Genomic DNA, 21,512 nt, shown 5'->3' with positions numbered 1-21,512 from the left:
GTTGAAGAGTCTGGCTACAAAGCAACCCCCACACTGCCTCAGCTTCCCTGTCCATGCATCAGACAAGGAGAGAAAGGTTCTCTTTTTCAGATAGATCAGGACAGCCCATTGTGTTTGCTGTATTTACTCTGTAGAAAAAAGGTCTTCAATCAGAAGTGTTTTAATTGGACCATGTGAATGACAGGGCTAAATACCTTCACCAGTCATTTTTCAACGAATGCAGCACTTCTGATGATTAGCAGAGTGCTGCCCTAAAAATGTCTGCACAGCCTTTGAGATCAGTCACTCATAACTGGGAACACCACAATGCCAGCCAGCTGGGAACCCAAAAGTGCATGTCCCCTCCTTAGCACAGTGCCCACAGCCTGAAGCTGTAAAAATAACAGAATGATTAAAATAACAAAAGACCTCTGAGATCATCAAATCCGACCTTGGACTGATCACCACCTTGTCAACTAGACCATGGCACTGAGTGCCATATCCAGTTGTTTCTTGAACACATCCAAGGATGGTGACTCCATCACCTCCCGGTGCGCAGTCTGTCCCAGTGCTTAAGAATCCTTTCTGTAAAGAAAGTCTTCCTGATGTCCAACCTGAACCTCCCCTAGTGAAGCTCAAAACCATTTCCTCTCGTCCTATTGAACTCATCCTCTAGTCACCTGGGAGAAGAGGCCAACCCCCACCTGGCTCCACCCTCCTTTCAGGCACTTGTAGAGAGAAAAAAGGTCTCCCCTGACCCTCCTTTACTCCAAGATGAACAACACCAACTCCCTCAGTTGCTCCCTGCCAACTTGGAGACCAGCTAGAGTTCACATTTAATTACCAGAAACTGCAAATAACCTGAAAGTTTTAATTATCATATTCCCTTTGCTAGCAATGAAAACATAGTTTATATTGCGGGGGAAAATATTTCTATATTGTTTCTTATTTTTTATTATGACAATAACTGGCATTATTGCTATATTCAACTGTTCATAATTATAAACAGACACAGATGTAGGAAGAAGATGCACAGAGCAAAAAACCATCTGTTACCTTTGGGAAAAAGGAGGTAAAATATGATTAGGTACAGATTACTTGATTTTGAATGAAGTTTATGAACCTTGTCAGAAAAGATTTTCGTCTATAACAGAAGAAAAAGAGCTTTGAGCGACAGATGCACCTAAACAGATGTGTATATATATTTACATATACACACACCCATGTCTTTTACAAGACACAGTAATAGTGTAGGTGATCAGGAAAGTATTTGCAGAAAGCAATGCTGACTAGTGCCTTTGGTGGACAGGTCTATTATAGGTTATCTTGACAATCATCCTAGACTTCTAAAGCCAGGCCTGTGTCCTAAATAGCATATGTTACCAAAGAAAGACCTTTATGTCCTCCAGATATGAAAACAATGTGTAAAGAACTCATAGCAAATGGCTTTATGAATAGATCTGTAGCAGTATGGGAAATATTAAGATGTGAATTTAGTAGTTCTTTAACATACATCAGTATTTGCAAAGAAAAAATATTATTCTCCATATTCTGTATTATTTTCTACATATATTCTACACATAGAATTTTCTCTATTCTAAAGTCTCCCTAGCAGACATTAGAATTTATAGAGAAAAATTCTTTTTCCTAAAGCAAAATATTCTTCCCTACTAATCTGTTATCTGGTAAAATAATGTCTCATATCATAATCAAGGCCAGGTTGGACAGGACTACGAGTGGAAGGTGTCCCTGCCCATGGCAGGGCAGTTGGAACTGGATGATCCCTAAGGTCCCTTTCAACTCAAACCATTCTATGATTCTGTGATCACAATGTGCTAGAGTTAGAAATGTCAAATCATTGTAGCATATATTAACCTATAATTTGCTAGAATATTAAAAAGCCAGTGTATTAAGTATGGTATTAATACATTAAGCGATAATTGAGCAAAAACAGAGACAGTAGAGAGAAATCAATGAGTTAGGTTTGCCTTAGGCACTACTTTATTACACCCTCTTTCAAAGTGTTTTCACGTGAAGCAAAAGAACAAATAACTTACATAGTGAAAACATTTCATTTCATACCGTGAACCAGTTTTGCATTCCTCCTCTAGATGTGTTGCACACAAAACGAACAGAAAATATCCCCTTTGTAAGCAGATGTGTATTTCTATTGGCCTTGCTATTTACTGTGAAGTCTGCTGTGAGGCACAGTGTTTATTTACACTCCAAACCACTGGAAGAACCTGAGTTTCACTGTCAGTCCCAAGGTTTCCTCCATTAGAAAAAAATTTGGGTTTAGACCAACCCATCTCCCCAGGCATAGAACAGATGTACACATTGAAAATAGAAGATACTAATAAATTAGTTTGTATTGCAGAATTAATGACTGTTGATGAACATTAGTCCTTTAAACATTTAGAAAATAATGAGCATTTTGCAAGGCAAATGAGGGATTGTTACTTGTCTCTTCCTAAATTTAAAAAAAAAAAAGTTGAATGTTATGACACTGGAATCCCAGGGGAGATGAAAAATATTTGTGCAGCTTGGAGGAGATAAAAGAAAAACAAGAATACCAATTATTTTTTGAGAGAAGTCCATGTCAAATGAGACTAAATTGTATGAAAACTTAAAGAACGAGGCAGTATATATGGCACATTGGCAAGATCTTAGGCATTCCCTCATCAGAAAAAGGGAAAAGAATAAATTAGGCACAAGTTACAAGAAAAAGAGCAAAAGTACCGTGGTCGGTCAGGTGGAGACAACGTATTTGGCTGACAAGAAAGCAAATCAATGTGCAGCACAGTGCTGCTTCTCCTTTTAATCTTTTATAAACTTAACAGAGCATTTTGCAGGGAGGATAAAAGCTGCTGACCAGTGGAGCCATCCCAGCAGAGGCATTCCCTCATTCTTGGCAGTGCTTTACTGCCTTTTTTTCAGCTGGGTACCAGGGCACAGGGCCAGCAGGTGTCTGTGCCAGGACTGGGGGGTCTATGCAAGGACAGAAAGGTGTCCTGTACTTTATGTTTAAATCAGAGTTGTTGCCATTTAAGTGAGAAAGCTGTCGTGTTATTTATTGTTCACTTATGCGTTTTGCCCACATGTAAAATAAATATACCATTTATCAGGGGCATCCAGATTCAGCAGCACAGACCAGGAGATTACCTCGAGAATTACCTGAAGTGGCAAACTGCTGTTTTAAAGCCCAGCCTCTGTGTTTTCACGCTGCTTTCTCCCCAGTCTGACCACACACATCAAATTACACGGCTATCAACTGAACAATAAGCTGGCCTACTTCTTTATCCATTGGAAGGATGAAGGACCAGACAGACCATGCAAAATTTGTAGCCTCTTTCTCGTACATAACCTTGTGCAAGTGAGGTTGCCCTCCCTGTTTTTCAAACCTACTAAGCAGTTGCAAGTTAATTTATTTACTTCTGACATTATTTCAATATCACTGATCAAGCAACCTTCCAGATCCTGGCAAAGGTTAGGAAAGCCCAGCATAAAATACCTAGGAGCCAGACCTCTGTCCAAGCACAAAATGCCTCTCTAACCCGTTCATGAGGCTCTTGAGATGGAGTAAAATGAAAGGACAAAGTTGCTGCCATGTCACCCATGTCTAGGATCCGCGCATGGAAGCTCTTGTACTTCTGTAGCGGGTTGAGTTTGAAACCGGGCAGAAACACCAATTAAATGTAGTGGTTTTGGTTCAAAATATTCATTACTTACTTATTTTCCTTCTGTGAGATAAGAATTAGGAGAAAAGCAAAGCAGGCACAAACCTTAAACAGTTGCAGTACAATGAAAGAGTTTTATTACTAATAGAATTAAAAGTAAAGAGAAAATAACAAAACAAAATTAAAGCAAATCCCCCCCCCCCCCCCCCCCCAGCACTTCTCTCCTTTTACGCAGCTCACACAAGGGATAACAGAACATGGGATGTTAGTCAGTGTTCCAGTTCTTGAAAAGTCTCTCTCTTATGCTTAAGGAAAAAAGGGTTTTCCTTCAGTTGCACGTGGTTCCCAAACTGCCACTAACAGCAGACCCGCCCGGAAACAAACAATCTGCTGTGTGTAGAACATCTCTCCCATGAAAAATCTCACAGTTCCTTCACACTGCAAAACATGGGCCATCACATGGGGTTATTCATCTTTTTAAGGATAAGTTATTTTGGCCTGCACACAAAGGCTTTTCTTCGCCACAAGTCTCTAACAGCCTCTTACTACTTCTGTATAGCCTGGCATAGGCATTCTTCACAATCTTCACAGGCACACGAAGATACTCCATCCCCCCATGTTCTTCAAATGGATTAAAGAGACAAACAGTTTGTGGTATTACAGTTTCTTACCACGGCATGCAAGGAGGTTTTTTAAGCTGCGCGCCAGAATCGCGGCACCGCCCTCTTTTCTCCCGTCGCCATGCTCAGCTCCGTCCCACGTGACTCACTTCTCTTTCTCTCTGACTCTGAAGCCGCCATGTTGAAGTGTTCTTGTTCGGGCTTTACGGTGGGGAAAGCCTCGCTCCCTTTGTGCTGCTGGCTGCGTGGTGTCCTCTTCAGTTCAGCACGAAGTGTGCTGGCTGCAGACAGGAGGCTCTGCCGGCTCCCGCTGGCTCCGCCGGCTCCGCATGGAGAGGAGAGGGACCCGCCTGTCCCCAGAAGCCGCGCTGGATGGGTTTAGCTGTGGCAGTCCATGGCTGGTTTTAGCTGCCTGTGGCTCTGGGACAGTCCCCCCGCAGCGACCCAGGGTCCGTGCCGCAGCGTTGGGAAAGGGGGAAAGGGGCAGTGGCCCCGGCCCGGCCCAGCGGGGCCGGGAGGCTCGGAGCCCCCCCACCTCCCAGCAAGCGAGCTCCGACAAAAGGGGAAGTCCCGCCTTTCTGTGCGGTTTAAATATGTAAATTGTGAGAAGCGTAATTGGTCTTAAAGACTGTCCATCAACTCAGGGTCAACCCAATACATTCCACCCCTCACTTCTTAAAATTTACATATCCAAAAGTTACTTAAAATAGCAAAACCAGAGCTAAAAGAAAACAAATTACATAAACCTCCACCCCTAGAATTTTTACCACTACTACAAAGCAAATTTCTTCTATTATTCTACTTAATTTTATAACTTTATACTTGCTCTGCTTATTATTTTCTCCTAATTAATCTTCATCTCACAGCACTCATTAATTGCCCGCATTCTCCACCATTTAATGTAGCGGGTTGAGTTTGAAACCGGGCAGAAACACCAATTAAATGTAGTGGTTTTGGTTCAAAATATTCATTACTTACTTATTTTCCTTCTGTGAGATAAGAATTAGGAGAAAAGCAAAGCAGGCACAAACCTTAAACAGTTGCAGTACAATGAAAGAGTTTTATTACTAATAGAATTAAAAGTAAAGAGAAAATAACAAAACAAAATTAAAGCAAATCCCCCCTCCCCCCCCCCCCCCCAGCACTTCTCTCCTTTTACCCAGCTCACACAAGGGATAACAGAACATGGGATGTTAGTCAGTGTTCTAGTTCTTGAAAAGTCTCTCTCTTATGCTTAAGGAAAAAAGGGTTTTCCTTCAGTTGCACGTGGTTCCCAAACTGCCACTAACAGCAGACCCGCCCGGAAACAAACAATCTGCTGTGTGTAGAACATCTCTCCCATGAAAAATCTCACAGTTCCTTCACACTGCAAAACATGGGCCATCACATGAGGTTATTCATCTTTTTAAGGATAAGTTATTTTGGCCTGCACACAAAGGCTTTTCTTCGCCACAAGTCTCTAACAGCCTCTTACTACTTCTATATAGCCTGGCATAGGCATTCTTCACAATCTTCACAGGCACACGAAGATACTCCATCCCCCCATGTTCTTCAAATGGATTAAAGAGACCAACAGTTTGTGGTATTACAGTTTCTTACCACGGCATGCAAGGAGGTTTTTTAAGCTGTGTGCCAGAATCGCGGCACCGCCCTCTTTTCTCCCATCGCCATGCTCAGCTCCGTCCCACGTGACTCACTTCTCTTTCTCTCTGACTCTGAAGCTGCCGTGTTGAAGAGTGTTCTTGTTCGGGCTTTACGGTGGGGAAAGCCTCGCTCCCTCTGTGCTGCTGGCTGCGTGGTGTCCTCTTCAGTTCAGCACGGAGTGTGCTGGCTGCAGACAGGAGGCTCTGCCGGCTCCCGCTGGCTCCGCCGGCTCCGCATGGAGAGGAGAGGGACCCGCCTGTCCCCAGAAGCCGCGCTGGATGGGTTTAGCTGTGGCAGTCCATGGCTGGTTTTAGCTGCCTGTGGCTCTGGGACAGTCCCCCCTCAGTGACCCAGGGTCCGTGCCACAGCGTTGGGAAAGGGGGAAAGGGGCAGTGGCCCCGGCCCGGCCCGACGGGGCCAGGAGGCTCGGAGCCCCCCCACCTCCCAGCAAGCGAGCTCCGACAAAAAGGGGAAGTCCCGCCTTTCTGTGCGGTTTAAATATGTAAATTGTGAGAAGCGTACTTGGTCTTAAAGACTGTCCATCAACTCAGGGTCAACCCAATACAACTTCACACTGGTATCAGCTCTGAAAGCAGATTTATGCAAAAGTAACAAAGAATAAAACACTACGCTTTCCTGAAGCTCAAAGTTGCCACAAGATATTCATTCTCCTACTAAATCCAAAACCTCACAAAATGCAGTCACTTAAACCCATGGATTCACCACAGAGGCATTTCAGCATATTGGTGACATTACATTCCTGTCCTAAAAACCTTCATCAGAAGTCAAGAGCTGACTACCGGACACCTGCAGTTGTTTGCAGCCATCTGTATCTGCTTCCCACTTCACAGGGGATCTCTGGTAGTGTTTAACTGAAATATCAAAGGTAAACATCACTGGAATGTTTTTGAGGCAATCTTTGAACAGTAAAAGAAGAAAAGAACTCACTTTCTTCAGTTACCAGTTCCAGCAGATTACAAGGTGCCAGCACATGGTATAATCAGTCTGTATTTTCCTGATTTAAATCACCCAATAAAAAGCCTGAAAACAGCCACTGAGCTTTTAATTCCTCTCTTTTTTTACTGAAACAGAAGACTGCCTCATATCCCCATATACCAAGAGGTTAAAAAAAAATATTGATAGAGGTTTCTCAAAGAAATTAATGTCTTCACCTTCTTAGCTCTCTAGGAAAAGTCTGACATCAGTTATCTGCTTACCCATATCATGGTAATCACTACATGATTCTAATCAATGTAGCTTATTACTTACCATGCAGCACCACTAAGTATTTTTGTTTTATTTTTAATATTATAAATCATTCCAAGTTTAGAGCTTACTTGCTGACATTTTATAGGTTGCTCATTGAAATTTGATGCTCATTCTAACAAGGAGTTTTTCCTGCAGCTTTCTAAGATAGTTTAGAAACAAAGACCAAGCTGCCTTTTTTTTGCTGACTGAGACCAACAATGCAAGGTCCTACAAATGAGACTGATGGGGCTTTAAAAAAACCACGGTTGCACTCAGGAAAGGGCATAAAACAGGTATCCAAATGTCCTCTTTGTTTGCAGACTGGTAGGTTAGCGCCAACTTCTGAGCTTAAAATCACAGGAGAGAACTCAAACTTGTAAGCAGCAAGAGAGCAATGAGTAATTGCAATTAATTGTGAGAAGAGCAAAGCAGGCACTGCAGTCCCTGCAGGCATCGGGAATGGAGGCAGAATTCAGCATGAGCTCCAGCCATGGAGCACAGAGACCAAAGCAAACACACACAAAGCAGCACACGTGAAGGTCACCAGATAACAGTCTGAATGATTAAATACTGCTAGAGCCCTTCCCAGCACCACCCCCAAGCAGCCTTGTCGTGCCACCATTTGTAGGTTTACTTGTGATGGTACAGCTGTCTATTTCTTTAAATTTTGACACCACCTACCTTCCCCACTGCATCAAGTCTCTCAGATGTGAGACCACTGATGCTCTTCAAGACACAGCAATAAACATGTACATAGAAGAGTAACTCATGTTCCCCAGGGGCCAAGCTGACTCCACCACCTCCTCACACACCTCACTTTTGAAGTGTGTAATAGAAACACACACTGCTTTTGCCTCTTTCCTCAAGCAAACCTGGCACCACTCCAATGAGCATGTAGTGAAACCTTGCATGCACTGCCTCTGCTCCCATGCTGGCATGTATTTCTCCCTGCTGAAATCACTTCTCCCAGCACTGGCACTTTAGGATGGCAGTGCAGTGATCTTGCTCTTTGTGCAGCTGCTATAAGGCTGGTATTTACACAAGGACTGCAGAACTGAGATTAGGCAGTCTAGTGCTGGTCTATGAAATTATGATGCATGAAGTGATTTCCCTAATTTGTTATTTGGGATAATAATTAGTTCTATTATGTATTACATTATATTTAACAACAACATACTTGTGAATTTATATACACACACCTTTACTGTGTTATAATATTTTAATAAATACTTTATTCTATAATTCATATCTCCTAATAATTAGAACCACAGATGTAGAATCTACATTTACAAAAATACTGTTAATGTTAGAATTCTTTCCACACTTGTATCATTTTTGAAGGAAAAAAAAATGCAGGATTCTTTGGGGAGTGGGAGTTACTTGTTCATTTCGAAGGTAGAATTGAAGGGAATCAAATTGATTCACAAAGTGACAAAATATAAAACCAAGCAAAAGCATTTGCTGAGGTGTTTCTCCTATTATCCCCACTGTTCTTCTGTTTCCTTGTGAATGAAGCAACTTCATAGTCTGAAAATGCTGAATTTACAATATTCTAAAGCTTTAAATTATGAACTCAGTATTTTATCCCGAACCATACTGCACTGCGAAGGTGAAATGAATATTAAAAAAAGCCTTGTCAATAGTTTTCGGTTTGATTTTCTTCTTTCCCTACTAGAAATCAAGGTTAAGATTTCAGGGTTGCTTTGAGAAATATTTTTTTTCTTTAGCAATCCAGTTCAATTTCCTTCAAATTCATTTAGAGTTACCGAAACTTTTTAAAAATTCTTATTTTAACATTTCATTTTAAGAAAAATCCTAAATGTCTAGTTTAGGTATTTAGAACATCAACTGCCTTTCAGAAATAAGAATACTCATAATTTGGCTAACTCATTCTGACGTTTGAAGCCTTTCAACAGGACAAGAGGACACAGCCTCAAGCCACACCAGGTTGGACGTCAGGAAGAAGTTTTTCTCTCAAAGAGTTGTCAAGCATTAGAATGGGCTGCCCAGGGAGGTAGTAGAGTCACTACCCCTGGAAGTGTTCAAGAAACGACTGGATGTGACACTCAGTGGGTACGATCTAGTTGACAAGCCAGTCAACTAGTGTTCAGTCAGAGGCTGGACTCAAGGTCTTTTCCAACTTTAATAATTCTATGATTCTGTGACCCAAATAAAGCAAATGCATTAGAGGAAGAGTGAAGTGAATTATAGGCAGCCATAAGACATCTTCTTGGCATGCTCTACCCAGAAAAAGCAAAATACTGCACAAATGTATCCAATGGCATACAAACACACAATATTGCACTCAAAACATTACTTATATTATTATTACTATTCATGAGATAAGAATTAACAGGTTAGAGAACTGAAAAACTGAAGCTGACTTAATGGGCAGCTAGGCAACATTTTTTCTTCTTGTTTAGAAACAAAGGCTTGATTTACGACACAGCAGTCATGCTTTGCTCTGCAGACCAAATGATTCATTTCCTCACAAACCTTTCTGGTGCAGTCAGTATTGTATCACCAGTGTGCCACATGTAGGCTCTAGCCATGCAGATCTAGTCACAGCTCTACAGTATAAAAATACTTAGAATTTATGGAACATATCTTTCTTTATATAGAAAACAAATATTAAATTATGCTAATTATTATAGCTCTCCAACTAAAGCAGGGTCAAACTTAAGGACAACACCTTCTAAAAGCTACGTAACATGAAAAGACAACAGTGATACTAATGTGGGGAACTTGCATTAGTAGCTTACATGTGGTAAAAGTAATGAATGAAAATTTGTAAATGCTACACGATAATCATAATCAGCAGCAGGGTCCATAGTACCATCTGTAAAGAACTGATTGCGTATACATAACAGAGAGTCATTGCTTGGGCTTTTGTGGATTTACTGCTGGACACCCGGGACTCTGTCGCACATTACAGAGTACTGCTCTTCAAAATAAAGCTTTGCGTAAACAAATGCACACAACAAATTTGACATGCAGTTTAGTTGTGTGCCTGGGCAAAACTGAGTGAGTCTGGTCCCTGGGAGAAACGGGATCAGACACCTGTGGTCAGCTGTGCCCACGCCCCAGATGGGTAGCAATACAAAAGAGTATAAATCTCAGAGAGTCAAAGGTTCCCAAAGTTCAAAAGTGGTCAGTGAGACAGACTGCACATGGGGCCAAACACCTTGAAGGGAAGGGTTAATACTACAGAGCACACTGGAGGCAAGGAGGATGTTTCTGCTCGAGATTCCCATGGGCCCTCGTCTCGAGCATGTCCAGGTCCCCCTGGATGGCATCCCATCCTTCAGGTGTGCCAATGGCACCACTCAGCTTGGTGTTGTCTGCAAATTTGCTGAGACTGCATTCAATCCTATTGTCTATCCTATCATTAAAGAACATAATAAATAGCAGGGGTTCCAATATGGACCACTGAGGGTCACCACTGGTCACCAATATCCATCAGGACTCTGGATGCAATGGTCCAACACATTCCTTATTCATCTAGCACTCCCTCCATCAAACCCATCTCTTCCCAGTCTAAATGTTGAGGGATCATGTCAAAGGCTTTACAGAAGTCCAGATATGTAAACAAGCCCTTCAAAAAAAAAAAAAAACAAACTTTTGACTCCAGTAGCAAAGGTAGTAGGAGACCAGAGGAACGACTGACTGGCTCAAAACAGCCAGGTGGGAAGTGTTGAGGGGACAGGGTGAGTTCTGTGTACGTGGAACGATGCGCTGCTCCACACCCCGACCCCACTGAGCCCTAGTCAGCCTCTGGTCTGGCCAAAAATGGCAGCCTGACCTCATGGCCTGTGGTGAGCCGTAAAATGGTGCCACCCTGGCCCAGGAAACACTAAAGCACAGTCCCGGGGAAGGGTCCAGCAGACCAGAGCAGGAAAAAGGACAGCAACAGATGTGCTGAGTTGGCACACTCCATTGGATCCTAGGGTGGTGATATACTTCTCTCTCTCTCTCTTCTCAAAATATATTGTAAATCAGACTAAAAAATTCCAGTCAATACCTTAGTAAGTACCTTGTGTCTGGATAAGTTATAGTTCACCAAGTTAAAGTTTGCTAAGTGTGTGAAGTGCCTTACTTTGTCTGGATGTTGTTTTAAATTTTGCCAAGTACTTTATTCTACCTGAAAGTTCTAAAATTTGCAAGTAAAAATTTGTTGTCAAACTCCCTGAGAATTTTGTTCTTTCTGCCATGTATTGCCCAGAGTGAATCAAACTACCTTCCACTAAACCTGCCGAGTGGGCCAGGGCATTACAAAGGTGATTTCTCAAACCAGACAAGCCACAATTTCTAAATAAGCACACTGCAAATAGAATGAGGAAAATGCAGTCTAGCAGCTAATGCCACTGTCACAGTTCTGTCTGGCAAACAGAAGCATTCGGCATCTTGTCAGAGTCACAAATGGGACTTCAGCTTCTCTTTCACTCTGACAATGTAGAACAGTCCCACAAAAACACCTGGGCTGAGAAAGAATTACTTCAGTGACCCTTCTGGCTTACAGCCAGCCCATCTGCCTCTTACTGATGCAGCCTCTGTCTGGAAAGGCTCCTGAAGAGTGCCAGGAATGGGGAACTTTGGGCATTGGGAATGTATCCTTTAACTGCTGGAAAGGGTGTTCCAGCAGGCAGATGCATGAGGAGTTGTAACCTTGGGCCAAATGCAGCCTTCACTTCACATCTGAAGTAACCATTGTGTGCTCCAAAGCTTACCTACATTGGTGTTTTCCTGGCCTCCTGTCTGAGGAAACACAGTAACCCGAAGCACACAGTTTGTCAGATATCAGGTGTTGGTATCAGGCTACCAGATCCCAGTAACTCGTGACAGTGTTCAGCAGGCTGTGTGGGTGCCTGAAAGATTAATCTACTTGCCAGAAAAAACACAGCAGGGCTCCTTAGTACAACCCACCCTTGCGCTGTCAACAAGGGATGTTGGAACAGGGTGGCTGGGAAGAACATCAAAACCCACATATATGAGCTGAGGGTGTCTGTCCTTCCTCCAAACATGAGCAGCAGATGAAGCAATGACTGCCAAAGCTTCAAGGCTGAGAGCAGTACGGCACTGTTCATCATCATAGCCCCCAGATGGGCCAGCACAGACTACTGCAAAATACCTACCAAGCTTGGAACAGGATCTGGAAAGGACAAAAAAGTCAGCTTACTTTTATTTTTTTTATCAACTTACAACTCTGACAGCTCTGTGAAGTCCTGGCACTTCCTTTCTTTCACTTGCAAACTTGTCAATCTCCAAAACAACAACAAACAAAGAACCCCCAAAAAACAAAATAAATTGAAAAATGCTTCTTTTACGTCTTTTATTTTGCTCACCCACCTAAGACCAGTACGGTACAGAATAGTCTCCACATCCCCAGGATGGATCTCTGTTACCTGATTGGAGTAACGGGTGGTCATTCCCCACTTGAAAAGACCAAGAAATCATTTATGATGGGTCTCCTAAAGCATGAATGCCAAGATCAAATCGTGGGCTCTCAGCTAAGATTTAGAAGACAGTATAATCTTGAGAGGAAAGACTGCGTCATTTTCTTCCAGCTTTTAGTTACTTCTGTCCCAGTCTCCAACATAACTTTCCCAGTCATTGATTTCACCTCCCTCGGCTCTTTGTTGACTTCTTACTTCGTCAATCCCAGTTTGAAGCAGTCAAGGCTTCTGGTATACTGGTATATCTCTGCCAGCAACCCAACTTTCCCAGCTACCAGCTCACTCTGTATCCTACTCTTCATAAGTCCCAGTCACCTGTCCCAAAGTCTTAGCTACCCTTCACATTCACCATGTCCCATGTTCAAGTGCTATCCTACTAGCCCAGAGCATGTACCCATGCTCTCCAAACCTGCTCTTCCCTATGTCAGCTGGATCTCGGGCTCTTCCAAGGATCCCATGGTGCTTTCCTCCCTCACACTTTCTGCCCAAGCACCAGCAGAGGAATCGCTATGAAAGGAGAGAGGAGTGGATGTCAGAGTTGATCCAAATCAAGAGATCACAGTGAAAGCTCTGAACTGCTCTGCTCACATGCCCTGCTCACTTTGGAGACATCACATACAGGCTGCCACACACAGCACTGATAACGGAACAAGGTACAATCTGATCAGCACCAAGTGCATAGATGTTGAAGATTCAGGAGACTAGAAGAGACCTCGAAGAGTAATCCATTCCACCACACTGCTCCAGAAAGAATTCAACTATATTTATGCCGTTCCTGATTAATATTCAAACAACATTTAGTGATGCTAAAATCATGAAAATCCAAATTCAGTAATCTATTCCATTGCTTCAACCTTATTAGTGCTGAACCCACAACATGTCATCTGGTTGGGCACAGGCATGAAGAACGTTGCTTCACAAGAGCTTTGTGACATTAGAAAGGTATCATGTCTTGTTCACCATGACACTCTTCATTCTTTGAGCTGAAACAACTCCAGACATTTCAACATTCATTCATAAGCCATATATTCTAAATCTTTTAATTATTTTCATTCCTCTCCTCTAGATACTCTCCAGTTCGTACACATTTTTGTTGAAGTGTGCAGCCTACCCGTACATGGTGTCACAGTTGAGGAGGACTTCTCATGTCTTTCATGCTGTTGTCCTATCTTATGTATCAACATAAAATATTTGTTTTTACTGCAGCAGCAACTTGAGTAATCTACCATGAAAGAATTACCGCCCCATCCCTTCCTTATACAGTTGATATCTACAACACCTTTGTCTTGTTGAAAACCTTAATTCTAATTCTGTTTCCAGCATACTCACAGTCCTGCTCCAATTGCTATTGCAGATGTAGCAAGTACCACTGAGGTCACTGTTAAAAATACTCTGTAGCACTGGGTGTTGAATAAACATGTAATCTCTCATCTTATTTGCTAAAGTTTTCACACGTGAGTGTATGAAAACAACAATATTTTGTAGACTTAAGACAGAAAATTTGGGCAGATTTTCATGAAGACAGTTAAAATGAAGATCAGACAAAGGACACTGCCTTAGCAGGATCTGGGGCCTAGCTGAAAAAACAGAACAGTACCATGTTTCTGAACTATCTTGGGATTTTTTAACAAGGCAAAACAACTAGTCTAATTCTCAACTAATTAATTACTTAAAATAAAATTTAACATGAGTCATAAATACATGTGATGAACTACAGACCACATGGCTAAAATTTGCCAAAATTATAAGCAACAGAAAAGAAGTTCTACAACATGGAAGGCAGTTTGATTTTGTTGGCAGATGAATCTGCTCAACCCAACTATCTCAAGTATGTGCCAGCAGATACCCAAAGATAAACAGATTTGCAGGGCTTTCTATCATTATTTTTCCCATCTAGCCCAAACTGTTCCACAGATCACTGCAATTGTACCTTTTTCTTTTTTTTTTTTCTGTGCTGAAGAGTTTCAAAAGCGGCTTTCTTAAAAGCCACAGAGAAAGACAGCATGTTACTTTGAAGAAAATCAACTTTCTTTGAAGAGCAACATAAAAGTCAGAATTTTGTATGGTTCATTTCACTTCAACTCTTTTCATCACACTCCCTCCACATTTCAACTTAACAGTAAACATAATCTTTAACGTGCAGCATCCTCCTACAGAAGCCTCACCACAAATCACAGACCGAGCTGCTTTATGAAGCTGCCCAAGTCTGACAGCTGACTTTCAAAACATGCTGAGTAATGAAAGAGATGGTCAAGCATGCCAGCAAAATGGACAGTAGTTTGCACTCCCAAACACTAAAGTGAGGAAAGTTTTTACTTATTTGGGTCATTTTCCTAGTGTTTTTCTTAATGCAATAATGGAGAAGAAAATAAACCTTTCACATGTGTTATCATTAAAACGAAAAGGCATTTCAAAACACTGTTGGAATGTGAATTAATTGAACTAAAATCATCTGCATATGAGAGTATTTTCTTAAATGGCCTTGTTAGAGGCATGAAACTTTTACTCCTGTGATTTGGTACACAGCATACATATACAAAGAAGAAACTGAACTGTATTTAAAAATGTATTAATGTACTTTACACATTTGTAGTGGCATGTGAATCAGCTTCACTCAATGTGTGGCAAAACAGCACTATAAGCCACTTACCCAGGATGACATGCAGCAAGATCTCTACATTTTTCTTCCCACCAAACTTAATTACCAAATCACTGTGATTTGGCCCATGTGATGCACTGGTCTTGAACAGCATTAATTAAAAATTATTTGTTACAAGTCAATTTTATTTCTTTGTAAGGCTTCACCAGTATAAGTGAAAATGCTGAATGTGAAGCAAGGATAAATGCTGCATGCCTCTGACAAAATATATTTCAGCTCTTAAAGAGAGAAGTTGCGTAATATGCAGTGCAGAGAATCAAAAGGAGTGAAAATCCCTTCAGGAAATGATGGGAAACAATAACTGTAAGATCTACACAGCAAATGATTGTTTCCTAAAGGCAGAACTCACGGAGTCTCCATGGAAACAAGCACACTTTTTATCCATCACTAACTGATTTAAATAACAGATAAAAAATAAAATTTGGCCCCTCCAGTGGAAGCACTAATGTGATTAAAATTAACCCCACAACTTTAGGTTGCCTTCTATCATACTACTCAACACCAATTAATTCTATTTTAAAGTGCACTTTATACAACTTTATTACATCTTGTTCAAATACATTGGCTCAATGACAACGTGCAGGTGTTTAGAGCATCTCAACATTTAGAGCATCTCAACATTTACATCATGCTGATGGCAGCTATTATGCAACAACATTGCCCTGAGTCTTTTGATTCCAAATAAATTGACTGTACTTTTCTAACATGCCAATAGTAGGCTTATCCATTTTTGCCATGGTACTCTTATTTGGGCCTTTATGGAATAAAGATTGCATTGATTTTGTGGGAGGGAAAAAAATCCCTCTAAACTATCAGAGTCAGCAATTTTAAAATATGAATAATTCAGAATATTAAAAAAAAGGCTTGTGAGGACAAAAAGTCAAAACATAGTCATTCAAGCTTACACTGTCTATTTAAAAATTCTGTTTATGTTAGATTTCATTCTAAAAGAACAACCAAATATATTCATATTCATAAATTCATCATCACATTTCATTCAACACTTATTATGCCATGTGTTTTTTATTTTAAAAGAGCTTATATGACACATCTGTAGTAGAAATATTGAAATAACTCTAAACTACATTACTCCCAGACAAATCCATTTTCAGTGATTGAGATACCTGGCAAAACACTATTCAGGGTGACTAAGAGCCAAAGCAGAAGAAACTGCTTATTTTTATTGCTGTGCTCAGAAGTGTGAAAGCAAAATGGCTGCTTTTTAGTATCTGTATTTAAAGTGAAATATTATTGCCAAAAAATATTTTTTAATAGTTAATAAATTTCATTAGGGTTTTAAGGAGCTGTATGTTAAAAAAAACCAAAAACATTTTACCCAGTGCCTTTCCAGTTCACAAATGCTTGCTACCTGTGCAACCTCACAAAAACCAGACCAAAGTAAGACCTATAAGGAGCAAACTTTGGGGGGGAAAAAAAAAAAAGAAAGAAAAAGTCAATGTTTTAGCACGACCGAGCAAGTCATTCATACTTCAGACCGTGTTTGCTACCAGTGCACTTCTAAAAATTCTGTTATACAGTATATAGGAAAAAAATAATATTTGCTCCTAAGTGTGAAGCAATTCTCTCTAAAATGCAGGGTTGCCCAAGTGGATATTTGAAAACAGCCCTTAATTTTAGAACAGGATATGCTAAGATAAATTTTCCTATTGGAGAAAAATAGACCCAACACCAACCAGCAGCAACCTCTTTGCTATGTGCCATGTTTACCAATAAATATTTCCAAGGTAATTCTTGTAATTATCCAACTGGAATACAAATAAATATACAAATCGCTTTCATATAAAATTTTGAAATGCTTCAAAGTGTTCAATTCAAGCTAATTGTTGGAATGAAATCTTCAAACACAACTTCTAATCTGATAAACTGATAGCAGCCAAGGAAGAGTTGAATTTGTGTATTTGATGAATTCTTGACCTGGATTCAAACCACCCAAAGTAAGGAATACGCAGAACTGCTAACTACTGCAGTATCAATGGCTTTGTTAAAGAAACTCATGATAACATTTACACCCATTGATTAATGTTTTGGTATAGTTACAAGACTTAATTGTCTATGCAAGGTGCAATTAGATTTATTTCAGTGATGGGAATTTCTTGAGCATGCATTACTAAATACCAAATAAAATTCAGTTCTGGCTCTAATTTATCATCTTTAATCTGTTAAAACATGTTACTGCTATCAGCTAGCTTAAATAACCCGGAGTCTAAGAAGAGAGCTCTTTTCACACAATACCGTTTAAGGTATGTACAGAAAATCTGTTTGGGAGTGTAACAAACTGTATTATCTATGTATCTATTATCGACAGAATATCTATTATTAGGCCTGTGGTTGCAAATTACTCTTCCCTTTCTCCGTGGTCCCATCCCCCCAACAGCAGATCATTTTCAGTGCCATTATTGTCAGGCATATTAAATTTTCAGGATGCACAGTTGTGGTTTCCAGGTCTCTATTTACCCCTTGAACTGTGCTTTTAACTGGGCATTTTTACACTTAAAATGACAGAGGCATGATAACGTTTTACAAACTACAGCTACGGAGAACCGATTTGTAACTGACTAGTGGCAATACCAGCACCACTAATTAAAAATCCCCAAACCGTCATTCATTAAAAATCACTCCATGACATAGAAAGGATGCTCGTTACAACCATTTCTGTCGCTGAAAGAGCCGCTTTCTAAGTGAGGAGATGGCGCAAGACAACGGTTTCCCACGTGAAATGGTATTACCTCTGGCTTACCTGCTCCAGCTGGTGGGGAAGGGTAAGGCAGAGGGACGCGGCCGCGCTGCCCGCCCGGCGCCGAGCGCAGCCGGCTCCTTACGGTAGCGCGGCGGCACTTGTGTGACAAATGCCTTACGGGAGCTCGAACAAAGCGACGCTGCTCTGGAGAAGCATCGCAGGGAACAAAGTCATCTCTTTGACAGCTCCTGCTTTTTTTTCAGCGAAGCCGAAACAATACAGGACTCCCCGGGAAAACGCTAACAAAGGGGAAGCAGAAGGAATCGGAGAGAACCAGCCCAGCCATTGAATTCCGCGGCAGCAGTGAAGTGACACCTTCTGAAAATCACCCGCACGCCCCCTTACACCTTCCACCGAACAAAGGCAGCCCAACAGCGGCAGGGAACTACTTACGGGGGGGGTTTCTGGCCGTCCTCCCGGCGCAGCCTCCTGCCCCTGGGCTGCTCGCCGCTGGCGTTGCCGAGCCAAAGGGCACATGTAGCACAGACCGGGCAGCACAAAGCGGCAGGGACACCCCCGCACGGCCCCGCACGGCGACCGCTCCCGGAGCGGCGAGGCCGGGATGCGGAGCCCCGCGGGCGGCTGCGGAGCTCCGGTCTGCGGCGAGGCTCCCTCCCGCCACCGGCACCGCAGCGGCCCTCGCGCGGGGAGAAGGGGTGGGGCGCAGGGTCCTACCTGTGCTCCCTCTCCCTGCTGCCAGAAGGAAGCGCCGGTGGCTGCTGCGGGAGCGGTGCCGCCCCGCCCGTCGGATGCCGCCCCCGCGGCGGCCGCCCCATGGCAGCGCGGCCGCCGCCGCTCACGGGCGCCCCGCAGCGCCGCGCCCCGGCCGCGCCCGCATCCCTGCCCGCATCCCTGCCCGCATCCCTGCCCTCGCCCCGCGGCGAGCAGCGTTCGGCTCGTGGTGTCGGCAAGGAAGGGGTAAAGCTGGGTTTATCCGCGTTCACCGGCACCCAGCACTGCTGCACTGCCCGACGAGGAGAGGTCCGCAGCTCCAGATGCACCGCGCTCTGAACCCCCTTTTGTCCTCTTCTCACAGAAAGACCGAAGTCTGAACCCAGCGCCTGGCCCATGCTGTAGATAGGCAAATACTTACCCCCTAATTTACTAAAAAATAGGAGGAACTACAAGAAACAAAAAATAAATCAACTGTCTGCCAGCACAGAAGCACAGAAATCAGCCTCCCCTCTTTCTCATAGCCTTAAATCCGGTATTTGTATCAGATGCTCTGCGGCCCCACTCTTCCAGTTCAGCTATCTACTGCAAGATTTTACCAGTGCTGGACACCTGTTTCCTGAGTTTCCCAGGGACAACACGGTAAAAGCAGATGCTGCACCTAGTCTCATCCAGACTCTTCCACTTTTGGAACCAAAGTTGATCACACAATCCATGATCCTCCACCACTGACAAGGATGTGTTTTGTCAGCCAGCTCCCCAGATTCAGACAGGCCCTGGAGAAAAAGGTCTTGCAGCTTTAGATTTTGTCTGCTCCTTAATTTTTTGGCCCAGTCAGAAGTGGTCCTTCTGATATTCTTAAAAGGAAATGGGTCTGTAATACCCATGCTGGGTTGGCCCAAATTGCTATCTCAAACACCTTTTTTTTGGTCTCTGACTGTGCCTGATACCAGAGGTTTTAAAAGAAGAATGTAAGTTTAGGTGGGCATTTACTGATATTCTCCCACTCCTTAGTGAGCCGTAGCTCGGTGATTCCTGCATCAAAGTGATATTTGTGTAAAAAACTAGTGTATGACTTTGAAACAAACACTCATTGCTAGAAATCACTTTTTCACCCACAGTCTTCTGGAGATGACTAGTCAAACAAGCCCTGGAAGGCGCAGTCCATTCCCTGTTCAGTCCCATCACAACTGAAGCCACAGTCTACAGGGAACAGATAACTCAGAAGTTTAAGCTCATGCACCAGATCTATTTAGGTGACTGTTAAGTACATTGACTGCTACCTTTACATTAGGTATTGCATATATTTATATGACCCAGGTCCACTAGGTGGCACAAAGACGCCATGTAAAAGCCAGGAGCAAGCCGGGAGTGCCTTTCCTCTCATTCAACATCTTTATGTATTTATGCAAAGAAAATGGGTACAGACAAAGATCACAGACACAGCTATAGTCCATCAACCCACACATGTCTTTCCAAATAAAAACAAGTTCAGATGTCAATGTTCTCCTTTGGACTAGAAATCTCCCCGAAGAGCAATATCTGCTCCTGCAGACCTGGACTGACTCACAGCTGAGCAACCATGCTGAAACTAATTTCTGTGTTTGCAGTCATGAAAATACAGGCATCTCTGCTCAGGAGTATTTAAACTGAGAAGAAGCTACTGATGTTCTCATTTCCCCCCCTTTCCTCCATTTGCTGTCATGCCATTCTAGTTAAATTCCTGCACCATCAACCTTGAAATGGTAAAGGACAAAGCACTGACAACACTGGTGGGGCAGCTCTGCTTGGATGATGTTGAGCTCGCAGCACACAAAGGAGGGAGAGGCTAATAGCATGATAAATTCCAAAACTCACCTGATGTCTAACATAGATATAACTAATATCAAGACAAAACAACAGCAATTATTTTTATAGATGGAATTTTTTAAAATGTCAAAGATCATAATAGAGATAATAAGGGTCAATTTCACCGCAGCTGGATAAGCACTTACCTGATCACACCACTGTGTGGAATTGTAGGAAAGTTTCCCAGAGCCCCAGGATTTTTGCACCTCTGAAGACTGCCTAGTCCAACAAACCCTTGCTCAAAACAGGGTCACCTACAGCAGGCTGTCCAGGACTATCCCCCAGTGGGTTTTGAATACCTCTGTGGAGACTCCACAACCCCTCTGGGCAGCCTGTTGCACTGTTTGATCACCCTCATGAAAAAAAAATTAAAATCTTATGTTTAAATTGAATTCCCTGTATTTCAATTTGTGCTCATTGTCTTGTACCTCCCCTGGATACAACTGAGAGGAGACTGCCTCAGACGTTTTACTCCCACCCACTTTTACTCCCACTCCCACCCACAGTTATCCATGGAGATGTTCTCCCGTCGAGCCTTCTCTTCTCAAGGCTCAACAACCCCAGCTTGCTCTGACTGTCCTCATGTGAGAGATGCTCCGATCCCTTAATCATCTTTGGGCTCTTTGCGGCACTTTCCAAGAACATGCATGTCCATGTTGTCTTGGGAGCCTTATGGAAGACACTGTATGCTGGGGAGTTGGTTACCTTGGGCAAGCCATGTCTGCAGCCCATACGTAGGCAGGGGCTGCCACTGTGCAGGCAATCTGCTGGAAGCCCAGCTGGAGCTCTGCTGCTGCGCTGTGGCAGAGATAACCCTGCAGCCTGACAGGAGATGGATGGGTTGGTTCTCTGCCTCTCTGGCTAAAGCCCTGAGGTAACACAGCAGCCCCTGACACCACCAGCATTTCAGCTATTGCTGATCAGCTCTTGCACGGCATCAAGGCTTTCTCTCCC

At 42.7% G+C, this 21,512-nt stretch overlaps 1 protein-coding gene across 3 annotated transcripts in view; it reads right to left on the bottom strand.

Moving 5' to 3' along the window:
• Positions 1-18,673, bottom strand: part of CRACD (capping protein inhibiting regulator of actin dynamics) — a 133,582-nt gene extending 114,909 nt beyond the window's left edge. For all 3 annotated transcript variants that reach the window (XM_048303196.1, XM_048303198.1, XM_048303199.1), the window contains exon 1: positions 18,432-18,673. The gene's annotated coding sequence lies outside the window, so the exon portion shown is untranslated. The remainder of the gene's footprint in view (positions 1-18,431) is intronic.
• Positions 18,674-21,512: the final 2,839 nt, after the last annotated feature.

The sequence above is a fragment of the Corvus hawaiiensis genome, chromosome 5 (assembly GCF_020740725.1).
Source record: "Corvus hawaiiensis isolate bCorHaw1 chromosome 5, bCorHaw1.pri.cur, whole genome shotgun sequence".
NCBI classification, from domain to species: Eukaryota; Metazoa; Chordata; class Aves; order Passeriformes; family Corvidae; genus Corvus; species Corvus hawaiiensis.
Note: the sequence above shows the minus strand (reverse complement) of the source record. Positions and strands in the feature narration are given on the sequence as shown.